Source organism: Notolepis coatsorum (assembly GCF_963971535.1).
Source record: "Notolepis coatsorum genome assembly, chromosome: 10".
Taxonomy (NCBI): domain Eukaryota; kingdom Metazoa; phylum Chordata; class Actinopteri; order Aulopiformes; family Paralepididae; genus Notolepis; species Notolepis coatsorum.
In genome coordinates, this window is record NC_140174.1 from 56,238,836 (window position 1) to 56,252,888 (window position 14,053).

General features: G+C 41.3%; 1 protein-coding gene across 1 annotated transcript in view; it reads right to left on the bottom strand.

Annotated features, from left to right (window-relative positions):
* prr15lb (proline rich 15 like b) overlaps positions 1 to 8,473 on the bottom strand; it is a 22,704-nt gene extending 14,231 nt beyond the window's left edge. The window contains exon 1 of the mRNA XM_084322765.1: positions 8,261 to 8,473. The gene's annotated coding sequence lies outside the window, so the exon portion shown is untranslated. The remainder of the gene's footprint in view (positions 1 to 8,260) is intronic.
* Positions 8,474 to 14,053: the final 5,580 nt, after the last annotated feature.

Consider the following 14,053-nt stretch of genomic DNA (forward strand, 5'->3'; position numbering starts at 1 on the left):
CTCTCTCTCTCTCTCTCTCTCTCTCTCTCTCTCTCTCTCTCTCTCTCTCTAACTCTGTCTCTCTAACTCTGTCTCTAACTCTCTAACTCTGTCTCTCTAACTATGTCTCTAACTCTGTCTCTAACTCTCTAACTCTGTCTCTCTGAATGAATGAATGAATGAAAACTTTATTTAACAGATTGCAGAATGGGTACAATACAGTACGGCTCAATACATACACTTGTTAAGGGGATGCAGACCTGAGAAAGACGTTTGTCTTGTTTCCATCAGGGTCCCCCATTTTCAATTCATATAGACATTTATGACATACACAACATACATGACATTTATGGCATAGGGACATATAGGTATTTAGTACTGATACATTTGTGACATAAGCGGTATTCAAATATACAGTACTGTTACCCCTAGATCCTGACAGAGTATATACATATGATGGGGAGGGGACTGTACATTAGGAGGGGGTGGGTGGGTGGGAGGGAAATATACATACGGCGGGGAGGGAATATATACATGCGGTGGGGAGGAGACTGTCTATTAGGAGGTGGTGGGGGTTTTGGGCATTTACGGTGGCCAGTTTCGAATTGCAGCCTCCCGTAGGTGCTCTTTAAGAGCGGTTTTGAATGTGGGCAGGGATTCACATTCCTTTACAGCTTTGGGTAGGGCGTTCCACATTGTTGTGGCATAATTGCGAAACGTGTTTAGTCCCTTGTTTGAGCCGAATCTGGGTTTAACATGATTTGTTGAGCTTCCTCTGGTGTAGTGGTTGTGGTATTCACTGACCTTTGGGAAGTATTTTGACATGTACATGGGCACCCCGGTCGTATAGTGTATCTTGTAGACCAGGCCCATTGCAAGTTGCTGTACTCTGTCGTCTACTCTAAGCCATCCTAGGTTGTCAAAGTGGGCAGGGGTGAGGTGGGTTCTGGGGTTCAGGTCAAGTAGTAGTCTGACCAGTTTGTTTTGTGATGTTTGTAATTTTGTTTTAAGCGCCTTTGAGGTGCTTTGGTACCATGAGGTGCACGCATAGTCATAGTACCTTTGAATGAGTGCTCCTGCCAGAGTCTTCAGGGTATTCTTGTTTACCAGAGAGGAGATCCGGTACAAGAATCTAGTTCGTTGGTTGACTTTTTTTATTACATTGGATGCCATTTTGTCACAGGAAAGATTTGCCTCTAGGATGGAACCCAGGTAGGTAATTTCGTCTTTCCTTGTGACAATATTGTCACCCACTGTAACTGAGAAGCCGTCGGTCTTGCTGAGTTTGTTATTTGAACCGAAGAGAATGGACTCTGTTTTGCCCATGTGTAATGATAGTTTGTTATCAGCGAGCCATATGCAGATTTTGCCTAGTTCCGTGCTCTAACTCTGTCTCTAACTCTCTCTCTCTAACTCTGTCTCTAACTCTGTCTCCAACTCTGTCTCTAACTCTGTCTCTCTAACTCTGTTTCTAACTCTCTAACTCTGTCTCCAACTCTGTCTCTAACTCTGTCTCTCTAACTCTGTCTCTAACTCTCTAACTCTGTCTCTAACTCTGTTTCTCTAACTCTGTCTCTAACTCTGTCTCTCTAACTTTCTCTCTCTCTCTCTCTAACTGTTGTGAAGGATCAGATTAAACCGAATATATATATTTATTTATGGATATATATTTAATAGTATTTGTATATCGTTTGATATCCCTTGTATATTCCTTGTACATATACACTGAATATCCCTTTAGTCTACTAACAGCCCATAATAGTTTCATTCTCTCATTGGACAAGAACTTGGCGCCAGCAGCCAAGCCCCTTGGTTCAAGTTCAATCGTGCCGACGAACATGTCGTTACTAGCCCGGTTCCGCGTAGGAATACGTCTGGCGAAATACGAATGGTACTATTTGTTCACAGCGCATATATATATGGCGCAAGTAAAGTAGAACTTTCTTTTAGTCCCTTAGCCCTTAGTTATTTACCCTCCAACCTAGTGGCAAGACGTTAAGCCTCACCCACGATACACGTGTGGTGCAGTATGGTCAACTTGGCCTCAGAATGGCATTGAGACATCGTGTGGATTAATAGTTGAATTGTCATAGTTTGGCACTATACCGTCGAGTGGGACGTATTTCTATTAAGTTAATAATAGTCTATTATGTATGGTGCATTGTTCGGTTAGAGTTATACAGTGAGTAGTACCCCCATCGTTTCCTCGCGTTATCTAGAGTCTTAACCAGGCTGGGCAGACCACGTGTGGTGCTTTCATCCGAGGAGTTCTGGGCTAGGACGAGTGGACCTGCACATTGGATTACCTTACCCGGATGACGGCGAGCCCTACACGACTTGGATTATCTACTTGCTTTGGGTGCTTTGATTTATGCCATGGATAACAGCCAACACTGGTGAGTGTTGGAACTACCCCCCGAGAGGAGTCCAGGTGAGACGGCGCTCTACCCCAAGTGAGGTCGCCTCACGTCTCTTCGTTGTGGACCGGCAGCTACCGTCTACAAGAGGGCCCAACTGTATTCATCTGTGGACCAAGGTTCTGTGGGCACCGTGTTCAGCACTCTGAATTCTCCCAAGAAATCGTTGGCCAGATGGGATATCGCCGGCGGCTCTCCTAACCCCCCCCCCTACTGACTTACAACCAGCAGGACCCCCCTTTAGTATATCCAGCTATAATCATTAAGTACCATCGCTATAGTTCCCTAAAGAACCAGGTTGTATACTTGCTTCCTGCGTAACCAGAGATTGGACATTCAATGTTGATTTGCCTACGAATACTCATTTGCCTTACAAGTGCATTCAAATCATAAATGTCATTAAGTGAACGTTGTATATACCCTTTGCTATATATTAAATATTCGACGGATACATTTGTGTGGACTTGGTTTCATGGTGGGAAAGTGTTCATCATATCTATATCATGTACTGTGTGGCCAGTAGTTAAAGTACATAAAGCGGTAGTGGTTTAATGATACCATACTTATCAATACAGTCAGGGAATTGTACCCCTCAGTTACACTAACTCTGTCTCTAACTCTCTAACTCTGTCTCTAACTCTGTTTCTCTAACTCTGTCTCTAACTCTGTCTCTCTAACTCTGTCTCTAACTCTCTAACTCTGTCTCTAACTCTCTAACTCTGTCTCTAACTCTGTCTCTCTAACTCTGTCTCTAACTCTCTAACTCTGTCTCTAACTCTGTCTCTCTAACTCTCTAAGTCTGTCTCTCTAACTCTGTCTCTAACTCTGTCTCTCTAACTTTTTCTCTCTAACTCTTTCTCTAACTCTCTAACTCTGTCTCTCTAACTCTGTCTCTCTAACTCTTTCTCTAACTCTCTAACTCTGTCTCTCTAACTCTGTCTCTTTCTCTCTCTCTCTCTCTCTCTCTCTCTCTCTCTCTCTCTCTCTCTCTCTCTCTCTCTCTCTCTCTCTCTCTCCAACTCTGTCTCTCTAACTCTGTCTCTAACTCTCTAACTCTGTCTCTCTAACTCTGTCTCTAACTCTGTCTCTAACTCTCTAACTCTCTCTCTCTAACTCTGTCTCTAACTCTGTCTCCAACTCTGTCTCTAACTCTGTCTCTCTAACTCTGTCTCTAACTCTCTAACTCTGTCTCTAACTCTGTCTCTAACTCTGTCTCTCTAACTCTGTCTCTAACTCTGTGTCTCTAACTCTGTCTCTAACTCTGTCTCTCTAACTGTCTCTCTAACTCTTTCTCTAACTCTGTCTCTCTAACTCTGTCTCTCTAACTCTGTCTCTCTAACTCTGTCTCTAACTCTCTAACTCTGTCTCTAACTCTCTAACTCTGTCTCTAACTCTGTCTCTCTAACTCTGTCTCTAACTCTCTAACTCTGTCTCTAACTCTGTCTCTCTAACTCTCTAAGTCTGTCTCTCTAACTCTGTCTCTAACTCTGTCTCTCTAACTTTTTCTCTCTAACTCTTTCTCTAACTCTCTAACTCTGTCTCTCTAACTCTGTCTCTCTAACTCTTTCTCTAACTCTCTAACTCTCTAACTCTGTCTCTCTAACTCTGTCTCTTTCTCTCTCTCTCTCTCTCTCTCTCTCTCTCTCTCTCTCTCTCTCTCTCTCTCTCTCTCTCTCTCTCTCTCTCCTCTCTCTCTCTCTCTCTCTCTCTCTCTCTTCTCTCTCTCTCTCTCTCTCTCTCTCTCTCTCTCTAACTCTGTCTCTCTAACTCTGTCTCTAACTCTCTAACTCTGTCTCTCTAACTCTGTCTCTAACTCTGTCTCTAACTCTCTAACTCTGTCTCTAACTCTGTATCTAACTCTCTAACTCTGTCTCTAACTCTGTCTCTAACTCTCTAATTCTGTCTCTCTAACTCTGTCTCTAACTCTCTAACTCTGTCTCTCTAACTCTGTCTCTAACTCTGTCTCTAACTCTCTAACTCTGTCTCTAACTCTGTCTCTCTAACTCTGTCTCTAACTCTCTAATTCTGTCTCTCTAACTCTCATATATATATATATATATTAACTCTATGTCTCTCTCTCTCTGTCTTTCACAGAAGGTATCTCTCTGGCTTCAGAGCTCAGACCGTACTTGAGTGGATGGTGGTTTATTTTCATCTGCACCACGTCTCAGTGATTAGGAAGGTGTGTGTACCTACCAGTAACCTAATGGAGACACCTGACACCCTCTCTCTCTCTCTCTCTCTCTCTCGGCTGATAAATTAATGAGCATCTGAGGGGTATCCTCTGTCCCTCTCATGCGATCCGATATGATGGCAGAATAAAAGCCCTTTCAACTGATGAGAAAGGACGCTGTTGCCTCGAGGCGGCTTGGAAAAGGACTTGGTGTAATAATAATAGCGGAACAAAGCGAGGGCCATTGTCCCTGCGCCACAAAACGACTGCATGCTCTCAGATGATCTGTTTGCGTGACTTGTCCAACCAATTCACACTGATACACATGAGGTATACAGGTAGCATTTTGGCAGAGTACACATATTTATCCCAGCTATTGTGATGCTTTGACCCTTACTGTCAGCACACGAGGCGTTGCCTCTCACTCACCTGGCCACCTTTCAGCGAGGAAGCTCCCTTTTGAAAATGACTGTTTTTGCACGTGGGTGCCTACAGTGGAAGGGGGAGTCCACCAAAGATTTATTTTTTTGATTATAATTCTGCATTAGTAGACATTTTCCTAAAACTTGCAAGGAATATCTTGTGTTTTGAGTTAGAAAGTAAGAAACATGCCATATGATGACATCATACGAGAGATGGTTGAAAGAAAGTTGTATGGACAGTTATGTTTGTTTGTTTGTTTAATCATATTTTGATATGTTTAAAACGTATGGAAACATGAAACATTTTAGGTGAAATCCCCCTTTAAAATACATTAAAATAGATATATTAGTTTAGAAAAGCTGCGTATTGCCTTTTAATTGTGTCTGAACCACTTTGGATAAATAGTCCATTGATAAAGCTGGACTTCCCTCTGTACACCACTAGATCAAACAGCTTCCATCTAATCTGGTCATACATTTAATCTAGACTGAGTGACACTGTTTTGTCATCAGTTTGACCAACTCTGTGATCTTACAACAGCAGTTGGGAAGAAAAGAACAAGAGAATCTGCTTTTGGTCACGTCAAGCATGACCTTTGTAGCGTGACCTTTGTAGCGTCACCTTTGCGGAAACGTTTATCTTGCTCTTCATCGGAAACACTTTTATTTGGTGGGCATGTATTTGGTGTTAGTGCTGCAAAGCCAAGGTGTAGAATAAAACAATGACAAGATATTCTAACGACTTGCGTGATTTGATTGCAGGACTATGTGTAATTTGTCACCTTACCTTGAGGTAATTGCATAATTACGTTAAAGTGAAGTGTGTTTGAGACCATTTTGTTACATAATGGCCAGTGTGCTGTTATTCTTCTCGTCAGTGTCAGTCTTTAATTAATCCTCTTTCTGACAGGCAACTGTTGCTCATGCTCAGGTTGGGTTTCTCTCCACCCCGTTCTCACCTGAGTCATTTAACTGAGAATAAGTCACTCTTAAAACCTGGTATTAACATGTGATCTGTATCTGGATATTATTTGGATAATGAGACGACCAGATCTTGCCTTTGCATTTACACCTGTTATTTATATGCGTTCTCGTTGTCTGCACTGATCAGATCTCATTTCTCACATGCAATATGCAAACATCCAAAGCATGCAAGTAGGTGGGGTGGCAACAAGTCATTGGTAGGCCCTAATGTGAATACGCTGCATGGATTGCATTTACACCTGCTGACTCTGCCCAAGGTCCCATCACAATGTGAACCAGACTACCTCTGGAAGTGGCCTGGCTGATCTGATCACATTCTGGTTGCAATGTGTACTGTGTGCATTTACACCTTGCATAACATGCATTTTTCATTATCCAGATACAGATCGCATGTTAATACCAGGTGTAAATGGGGTCTCTTTTGACAGGGTAGCCATTTTGTCTTCTCTGTGTGTCAACTGAGACTGATCTGATCAAGAACGACCATGCTTTCTTCTGGAACTCTTCTGGAGGTTATAAGGAATTTACTTTTAATGTAATACTGGTCTGATGTCAAAGCAAATTAGCTATAGTCCCAAATACTTGATTTTGTTGGAGGAGTACTTCCACTTTACTTTAGGGGGCGCAATAATAATGATGAATTACCTTGGAACTAAAGAGGAACTATATGTCAACAAACCGTTAATTAACCACCAGTTACTCAATTCTCAAACCTGATGTCTCAGTGCAGGGAAATACAGAATGGCTTCTACTTTTGCTTCCCAAAGACACATTCTAAAAGGTTAACTATCAGTTACATAATATTTCTTCATCATGTACATTGTAGTTCCTCATTCGATTCTAGGTTTATCATTATTTGCGCCCCCTTGAAGTAAAGTCTGTGATGCTTTATATCATCATTAGGTAGTTTTTTTCCCTGTTGTTTTATATAGAATGTTCAGGTGTGACTTAGAGTTGACCTCTGGGACAGAGAGCCGTGTTGACTCAAAGGAGGCCCTGCACAGTCTCTCTTTTAATAAGTTACTATGTGTTCTGTTATAGGTGGGTGAGGCGCTCTGTGAAGCTTCAAAGATCACAGCAGGGTTTGGGAACACCGTGGTCACATTAGGAAATCACTAACCAAGTGCAAAGCTTTTTACAATGATACAATGTTTGAGCTTGAGTAAGGTGGGTCCAAGGGCACCCAGGGCTTTTCTGATCATAGACCTGGAGTGTCGTAAGAAAGCTGGGTTTGGCCGCCCGCCCGCCCCCACCACCCCACACCCCCGCCACGCCACCCAACACCCCCACTCCTTCCTCATGTGCCAGGATCTACGCTGACCCGTGACACCAGCATTTAATGTCGTTCAAGGGCGTCCGTGTCCTTCCCGTGTACTATTTCACCCCGGTGTTCTTGTCTTATATCATATGGTATTTATTTAGTATATATATATTATAATATTTATAGGTATATTTATATAAATGTATTTGATTGTATACTATACAGATAGTGTTTATACATATAATTAACAATAGATTAAATTATAATTTGTGATAGTTAAAAAGGGGTAGGAATTTCAAAAAGTGTATACTTCTTCCTACTCCTTTTTGTTTTTATACTTGTTCGAAAATAAAAATCTTTCATTCATTCATTCTTTTGTGCTTATTATGTACGTCAATCAAAAATAACAAATTAGATTTGCATTAATAGGGTTGTCTGGAAGTTTTAATATGATCCTATTGGCAGCCGATGACAGGGCGATTTTGCTGATCTCATCAACGTGTCACTCTGTGTGTGTTTTGGATGCACACTTTTGATATTAATTTATCCACACTGTTGCTCTGTGCTTCAAGTTTCCAAAGACAGAAGTTAAAAGACTGAACTGGTCTCAGGTGAAAAGCATTTTGTTTTTCTTTCTGACCTCATCACCATGAAAGTGTGGCTAGCTTGCGTCAACATTTGATACATCCAAAGAAAAGCTATTTGTAATGCAGACACCAACTAAAACAGTTCAACATACAGCCTTCAAGGGACACACAACCTTTGACATGAACTAAAACAAGCAAACTATATAGTGGACATAATAGTAATAGAATAGGAGTTAATAGATACATCCAGTAATAATACAGATATTTCAATTAAATATTTTGGTTCTTCTATGGTAGCCTACAGTATATATTTTTAGGAGAAGTGTGTTTATAATTATGTTTAATGGTTAATGGCACATCACCAAACACATGATTGAACATTTCCTAAAGGTATCCCTAATGAAATATACCATCGGAGGACCAACGCATTGCCTTACCTTGTTGATGAAGAGCTGGTCTGTGTTATACAGAGAGAGATGCTTTCACATGTGAAAATGTCCTGCCATGTTCTGTGGATCTTTTTAATCCTTTCATGCACTTCTGTTTCTTTTGATGTCCTGGTTGTAAATAGATGTTCAGGTATTCAGACACAGGTGCAGCATCTCTCTCACTGTCTCTCTCTCTCTCTTTTGTTTCCCTCTCTCTCGCTCTCTCTATGCTCTCTCCTTCTCTATGATACACACCCTCCTCAAACACACACAGACACATACACACACCTACAGCCCGCCCTATAGCTAAAAGTGCATAAGTGAGTAAATGTAACAGCCATGTGATTCGGTGAGACTTCTTTTTTCTTTTTCTCAAAACTGCCCAATCCACTTCAAGATTACTGTCAACAGAGGGGAATGTGAACTTGAGCGTGCAGCTTTCCAAAAGGTAAATTAATACCCTCCTTATCAGTCGTACTTCAAAACTGACCTCTGTTTTAATGTGGAATTTGGAAGCTGTCACCGTTTAGACATTGGCAGAGCCCATTTTTCCCATGGCTGTTACATTACGTTTGGCAATTACTTTAGAATGGATATACCCCCCCCCCCCCCGCACTCTTTACAATTAAACAAGTATACGTGTCCCTATAGGTTAAAACTGCAGCTTAAAGGGGCACTTCACCAAAAAACAATGCTGATATATTTTGCACATAATCTCACACACATCCAAAACAGCTTTGCACACATTCATTAAGTTTGACAGTTTGAATATGACCACCAGTGATGTCATCGTGGACATTGAATCCTTGTGTTGTGTTAATTACAGCACCATGAAATTATGTTGATGGGAAAAAATAACAATACCTTGTCTTATAGGGACTGCTACTTTATCATTTCATTGAGCTGTAATTAACACAATGCAAGGATTAAATGCCCCCAATGACATCACTGGGGGCCATATTCAACCTCATTTACTCTCAATAACCATCAAACTAAATTAATGTGTGCAAAACTGTTTAGAGTTTTTGGATGTCTGTGAGATTATGTGCAAAATTAATCAGCATTGTTTTTTGGTGAAGTGCCCCTTTAAGAGAGGAAGCAAAGTCAAGCTGTATGTGAGGGAGAGAGAGTTTTAAGAAACCATTTGTTGTGCAATTGTGACACACAGTAACACACATACAATTACATTAGTTCAAGTTTCTTTATTAGTTGTCATTAGTTGTCATACAGAAGTACAGAATACTTTTATACAAAATGATTAAGTAGAGACTAATTAAATCTATCTACTGAATACATCCACAAAATAAAAGAAGAGAGAGGGTGAGAGGGAGAGAAAGGGCTGTATTTGAAAGGTCATCTGATTGAGGAAAGTGCTCCTGTGGTTTTGCATAGGGAGGGTGAATCGTGGACAGTGACTGGTAGCTTGATTTGCACATTTGGGTAACATTCAAATTACCTGTAAGTAAAGGCCATTTAAAGGGTTAGCTCAGAATTTTCAACCCCTAGCCATATTTCCTATGGCTAGGAAATATTATGCATCTTCTGCTGAGGAAGACCCACCCGTGAACATCTGTTCTGTGCCTCGTTTACATTCTGTCCGTAGGTCAGTGAGTGGAAGCGTTGGTCACACCTTTTCTCTTGTGCCACTGGGCACATGGTGCTGCTGCTCCATACAATTTGTATTGTATTTTTATTATTCGGAGCCCTCACGATTCAAGAGTTTTATTTGTCATATACATACACAAGATATGCAGTGAAATGTAGGTGGCCATGGCCATCTGAATTGTGTAAAAATACAAACAATAAAATAAAAAAATAGACATGATAAAAAAAGTTACAAGAATAAAATACAGTACTAAATGTAAGAAATTAAAACTAAAGTAATAAGTAATACTATACAAATATACAGTTATACAGTGGATTTAGAATCCTCATGGTCATCTCTGTACGAGCAAAGTCACCAGACCTCCCAGAGTGTGTATGTATAACTTCCAAAAAGAAGAAAAAAATAAAAGAGGGTGTATGTATGAGATTAGTGATTATGATCATATGAGGCATCCAATTTGTGTGAAGTTTGATGCCAAGAATGGGATTTATGATAACAATGGACTGGAGGTTTCCCATGAAGCTAGCTGACTGAAAGCTTGTCTGTAGCTATAAGCTTATTGTGAGCTTGAAGAAAGAAGAAATGTCCATAGTCCATAGACTTGGCTCAATAAAATGGGACAATAATAGAGGCCTTGCACAGAATGTTTGTGTAGTTCTCTTTCTTCCAGTATGACTGCCTGTTTGATTGATTGATTGAAAACTTTATTAACAGATTGCAGAATGGGTACAGTACAGTACAGCTCAATACATACAATTGTTAAGGGGATGCAGACCAGAGAAAGACTTTCGTCTTGTTTACATCAGGGTCCCCCATTTTCAATTCATCGTAACATATATGACATACATGACATACAGATAGACAGTACTGCTACATCTATACATTTATGACATACCAGATTTGCAAATACAGTACTGTTTGTGATACGAAAAGAGTCCAGAAAAAAGAGTATATACATTTGACGTAGAAACTGTACATTGGAGGAGGTTGGGTAGGAGTGGGGGGGGGGGGGGGGGGGGTTGGGTAGGAGGGGTGGGTGGGGGACCCTGTACAACTGTACAAGCAAAACTGTACATTGGAATATTGACAAGACCATACTTGGTAATTTACTGTACATTGGAGGGGGTTGTGTTAGGACATTTACAGGGGCCAGTTTCGAATTGCAGTCTCCCGTAGGTGTTTTTTGAGAGTGTTTTTGAAAGTGGGTAGTGATTCACATTCCTTTACAGCTTTGGGTAGGGCGTTCCACATTGATGTGGCATAATTGCTAAACGTGTTTAGTCCCTTGTTTGAGCCGAATCTGGGTTTAACATGATTTGTGGAGCTCCCTCTGGTGTTGTGATCGTGGTATTCACTGACCTTTGGGAAGTATTTTGACATGTACATGGGTACCTTGGTCGTGTAGTGTATCTTGTAGACCAGGCCCATTGCAAGTTGCTGTACTCTGTCGTCTACTCTAAGCCATCCTAGGTTGTCAAAGTGGGCAGGGGTGAGGTGGGTTCTAGGAGTAAGGTCAAGCAGTAGTCTGACCAGTTTGTTTTGAGATGTTTGTAATTTTGTTTTTAGCGCCTTTGAGGTGCTTTGGTACCATGAGGTGCAAGCATAGTCATAGTACCCTTGAATGAGTGCTCCTGCCAGAGTCTTCAGGGTATTCTTGTTTACCAGTGAGGAGATCCGGTACAAGAATCGAGTTCGTTGGTTGACTTTTTTTATTACATTGGATGCCATTTTGTCACAGGAAAGATTTGCCTCTAGGATGGAACCCAGGTAGGTAATATCTTCTTTCCTTGTGACAATATTGTCACCCACTGTAACTGAGAAGCCGTCGGTCTTGCTGAGTTTGTTATTTGAACCGAAGAGAATGGACTCTGTTTTGCCCATGTGTAATGATAGTTTGTTATCAGCGAGCCATATGCAGATTTTGCCTAGTTCCGAGCTGAGGGTTTTTTCAACCTGTAACTTGTTCTTGTCAGAGACCAGCAGGGCTGAGTCGTCCGCAAACAGGAACAAGTTGCACTCACAAGCTGACGACATGTCATTTGCATAAATTAGGAACAGTAGTGGACCTAGTATGCTTCCTTGTGGAACACCACAGCTTACTGTGAGGGGGGGGGGATAGGGTACCGTTTACTTCCACCATCTGCTCTCTCCCCTGTAACCACTGGTAACCACTTTCAAGTTCAAGTTTCAAGTTTCAAGTTTCTTTAATAGTTGTCATACAGAAGTACAGAATACTTTTATACAAAATGCGTCTTACTGTTACGCTCCAGAGACTGTGCAAGACAAGATAAGTATGAAATAAAATAACATAGTATAGCATGTAAATTAGAAGTCAAAAGAAAATGCCAATTTTTTGTGCAGTGGTAGAGAGCAGGTAAAACACTAGACAAACACAGTATTATTGTTCTACTGTGACTTGTTGACAAGATCCAGTAATAAGACACCAAATTATTATGTTGTTGTTGATATATTTCTCATATCAACACATAGCAACCGTTGGTTTGGACATAGAAACTGATGTCGGTTCCATTGCCACGAATTAATAGATATTTATGAGGATATATGTACTGTATGCGCTTAGGTATCATGTATTATATGTGTATATACATGTATGTGTAGATGACCATATAGAAGTAGGAGTTTGAATATGTGTGTGCGAATCTGTGTATGGGCGGATCAGTAGGCTATGTATGTATTCATAATCAGAAATTCAATAAATTGAAGCAGTGAAACGAAATTGTGTGTTATTCTCTCTATTCTTATCATGAGTCCACCTTAATAATTTTCTACAATAATGATATGCTATGGTGTACTAATAACACTGTCATATAATTCTGAGCGCTTTCAACTCCCATGTAGTTGCAACCCAGCCATCAAGAGAACAGGGGAGCAAGTAAAAACTAAGCACAAAAACATTATTCAGAATGGTGAGTCAATACAATTTGTGCCATGGTATTGTATTGAACAGCTTGTCAGTGTCATATCCTTCATATTTTAGCAAACAAAAAGAAGGCTGATATGGTCAAGACGGGGGGAGGACCTAAGACTCCGGATTTTACTCCTGCTGAGGAGCTGGCACTTCAACACAATAGGGGTAGTAGGCCCATAATGGAGGGCATAGCTGGGGGCAGCTCCTCTGGAGAGGTTGGCAGTACTGTGAGGAGCCCTTATCTCAAAGGTAGGTGCACTTCATTCTATGAGTTTCTTTCATAATTAGTCATTTGGTTAACCATCGTCACATTTTGCAGTGGCTGGACCTTCAGTCACATTGCTGCAGCCACCACCCATAGTGTTGGTCGGAGGAGAGGAGCCCACTGATGTAAGTTGATATTGCTGCATCATTGTGTAATGATTCTATACATGTTCATTGTGTGTCTTTTAAAACCAAAAACAATTTTCCAAAGTTCCTAATAATTCCTAATTCACTAACAGGAGGTCAGTCCAGACGATGAGGAGACTGTGTCTGCGTTTTCCGGTGATGTGGTAAAAGCAAGTTGTGGAAACTAATACTCCTATCCAACTCACTCCGTGTGAGTGGTATTTGTACTAAATCAATGCATTCCTTTAGGCAAGTACTGCTGGACCACGGCCTGATCCGCCGGAGCCTGGCCCCTCTCACTCTGCTGGAACTGGGGATGGGGAGGTGGAGCCTGGCCCCTCCCACTCTGCTGGAACTGGGGATGGGGAGGTGGAGCCTGGCCCCTCCCACTCTGCTGGAACTGGGGATGGGGAGGTGGAGCCTGGCCCCTCTTACTCTGCTGGAACTGGGGATGGGGAGGTGAGTTCTAATTTAATACCACTTTCAAAATAAAATGCCTCCCCCCCCCCCCCCCCCCGAGTTTAGTTGGCATCTGACCAGCACACTGAACAACGTTATGAATGCTTTTCTTTTCTTTTTTTTCAGAACGACCATGAAGATGTGCGGACTCTGTACAAGCGGTACTTGAGGACAGAAATCGCTTACCGCCAGCTCAAAATGAGGAAGATTCACAAGGAGATTGCATTGCTTGATTGGCAGCTGGATGTAAGTGTAACCATGTAAAGCTGTGCCTAAAGTATTTGTGAGCTTTGGCATGAATTGTAACTGAACTGAAATTCTTATTTCTTGTGCACCTTCATTTACAGGCTGACCAATAAAGGCTTTATTCTACAACATGGATCTCTTAAAGGTCCACAATTGGTAACGGATGAATGAA